Source organism: Mirounga angustirostris, unplaced genomic scaffold (genome assembly GCF_029215605.1).
Source record: "Mirounga angustirostris isolate CCGP_5_RB_7025 unplaced genomic scaffold, mMirAng1.0.hap1 SCAF_8, whole genome shotgun sequence".
NCBI classification, from domain to species: domain Eukaryota; kingdom Metazoa; phylum Chordata; class Mammalia; order Carnivora; family Phocidae; genus Mirounga; species Mirounga angustirostris.
The window spans coordinates 95,729,422-95,732,245 of NW_026991716.1; the positions used below are offsets into that span (position 1 = coordinate 95,729,422).

Sequence of the window (2,824 nt, forward strand, 5' to 3'; positions counted from 1 at the left end):
ATTCTGTCTCTCTCAAATAAATAAAATCTTTAAAAAAAATAAAAAAAATAAAAAAAAATTTATATATAAAATATACATATATAAAATTTATATATATACATATATAAATAAAATATATATATATCTTTAGAGCTATTATTAAAAATAATGTTAGTTCAGGGGCGCCTGGGTAGCTCAGTCGGTTAAGCATCTGCTTTAAGCTCAGGTCATGATCCCAGGGTCCCGGATTCAAGCCCCACGTTGGGCTCTTTGCTCAGCAGAGAGCCTGCTTCTTCCTCTCCCTCTGCCTGCTACTCCACCTGCTTGTGCGTGTGCTCTCTCTGTATATCTTTTTTTTTAAATCTTTTTTTTAACCTTTTTTAAATCTTTTTAAAAAAATAATGTTAGTTTAAAAAAGGTTGGTTCATTTTAAAATACTGTTTAATAATATCAATCACACACATGTTCATGTTTAAGGGAAACAAACAACATGTTTGTATGTTTGTATGGTTTTTTTCCTCTTCCCCACCTGTGTTCTGAACTAATTAAGAGATAAGAGTAGGTATATGAGGGGGGCACCTGGTGGCTCAGTCGTTAAGCGTCTGCCTTCAGCTCAAATCTTGATCCCAGGGTCCTTGGACTGAGCTCCGCGTCGGGCTCCCTGTTCAGTGGGAAGCCTGCTTCTCCCTCTCCCGCTCCCCCTGCTTGTGTTCCCTCTCTCGCTGTGTCTCTCTCTGCCAAATAAATAAATAAAATCTTTTTTAAAAAGTAGGTATATGAGGGATGCCTGGGTGATTCAGATGGTTAAGCGTCTGCCTTTGGCTCAGGTCATGATCCCAAGGTCCTGGGATGGGGCCCCATATCGGGCCCCTGGCTCAGCGCGGAGCCTGCTTCTCCCTGTCTCTCTCATGCTCTCTTTCTCTCTCTGTATCTGTGTGTTTCAAATGAATAAATAAAATTCTTAAAAAAAGAGTAGGTATATGAAGCACCATGATATATACATATATATTTTTTTAGAGACAGAGGGGAGGGCGGGGGAGGGGCAGAGGGAGAGAGAAACTTTTTTTTTTTTTTTTTTCATTTTAAACAAGAAGTTTATTGGGGCGCCTGGGTGGCTCAGTCGTTAGGCGTCTGCCTTCGGCTCAGGTCATGATCCCAGGGTCCGGGGATTGGGCCCCACATTGGGCTCTCTGCTCGGCGGGAAGCCTGCTTCTCCCTCTCCCACTCCCCCTGCTTGTGTTCCCTCTCTCGCTGTCTCTCTCTCTCTCTCTCTGTCAAATAAATAAATAAAATCTTTAAAAAAATAAAATAAGCAAGAAGTTTATTTAAACAACAAGACGCTTGACTTGAAGGGAAAACTATCTAGGATTCATTTCTTTTAGAGTAATTTATCCCTACTTAAAGACAGATTGCCCTACATGTAACAGCTATGTACCAAAAAGTTATAAAATTGTCCTTGGTTTTACAATGATAAATGAAGAACATTAAAATTCTCCAATCAAACGAGGTATGCAAGGATTTTTATGTTGTTCTTTTTTTGTTAAACAGTGAGAGCAAAATAACTTACTGGAATATAAAGATAAGTGCTGACTGAGCATGCCACTAATGGAGAGAGGGGGTATTTTCACAGAAGCAGTATTTTGCCCCATCCCATCTCCATTTGATGTCGATCAAAACATACCATTGGCCATTTAGTTTTAAAAAATGCAATATGCTTGTGCACATACACAGTTACTCTATGTACAATAAAGGAATGGGGAAGAGGAAAATGAAAAAATAGAACTATACTGTAGTAGGATGTGGTGGAACCAAATTGTGGCTTTCTAATTGAGAATGTCTTCTTGGTCTGGAGGAACAGAGTTCTGGGGTAAAGTAGCAGGTTCCCTTTTTAGTAGACATTTCCTGTCTGCTGCTGGAACATATCAGTTGTATCTTCATCCTCCATTTCCAACTGTGCAGGTGTGTCTGTTTCATTGATTGGCTGCCCATCAAATCAGAATCTGATCTGCCTCATTGACAAACCCTGTGGTTCACAATAGGCTTTCATTAGTTTACTAAGTGGTGTATGCCTCTTAGTCCTAAACTGCACCACAGAACCATCCTGCCCCGCCACCTTCAAATTAATATGATCGTTGTTCTCAGTCTTGACACCTTCCTTGGGTTTTTCGTTGGCCACGGTGAGCTCCGGAGTCTCCTCAGCTGCTGCTTCACAAAAGAGGTACCAGGTCCGCACCCAATGAGCACACAAGCACCAGGAAGGGAGAGAGAGAATCTTAAGCAGGCTTCACGCCCAGTGTGAGCCCGACATGGGGCTCGAGGACCCTGAGATCATGACCTGAGTCAAAATCAAGAGTCAGACGCTTAACTGACTGAGCCACCCAGCCACCCGAGGATATTCTTTATTAATACTAAAAGCAGATATCAGAGAATACGGCTTACATTTGTGGGCACGCGGGCTTCCTAACACTGAACTCCAAAAGTAGGCAGATTTGCCTATCTGGTCAACAGGTAATGCTGGAAAACCAGAGGCTTCACTTGAAGAGACTGGCCCCTTCTCCCATATGACAATACTTGGATGCTCATGGAGGCTGCCAGCTATCAGGAGAATGGAAGAAATGAGTGGGATACAGAAACCCAGTCTCTTCCCTCCAATTCAGCAAATCATTTGCCTTCGCTGGGAGGCATAGGGGAGAGTGAAAGAGATTGTTAGCCTAGTGAAATCCTCTTCACAGAAAAGGAAACATTGCCCATTTCACAAGAGACATAGACTGTTTCATTTACTTTAAATTCATTATGTTGAGGGTGCCTGGGTGGCTCAGTCAGTTAAGCGACTGCCTTCGGCTCA

At 42.1% G+C, this 2,824-nt stretch overlaps 1 pseudogene; it reads right to left on the reverse strand.

Moving 5' to 3' along the window:
* Positions 1 to 1,804: 1,804 nt before the first annotated feature.
* Positions 1,805 to 2,562, reverse strand: LOC123836496 (small ubiquitin-related modifier 2-like; annotated as a pseudogene).
* Positions 2,563 to 2,824: the final 262 nt, after the last annotated feature.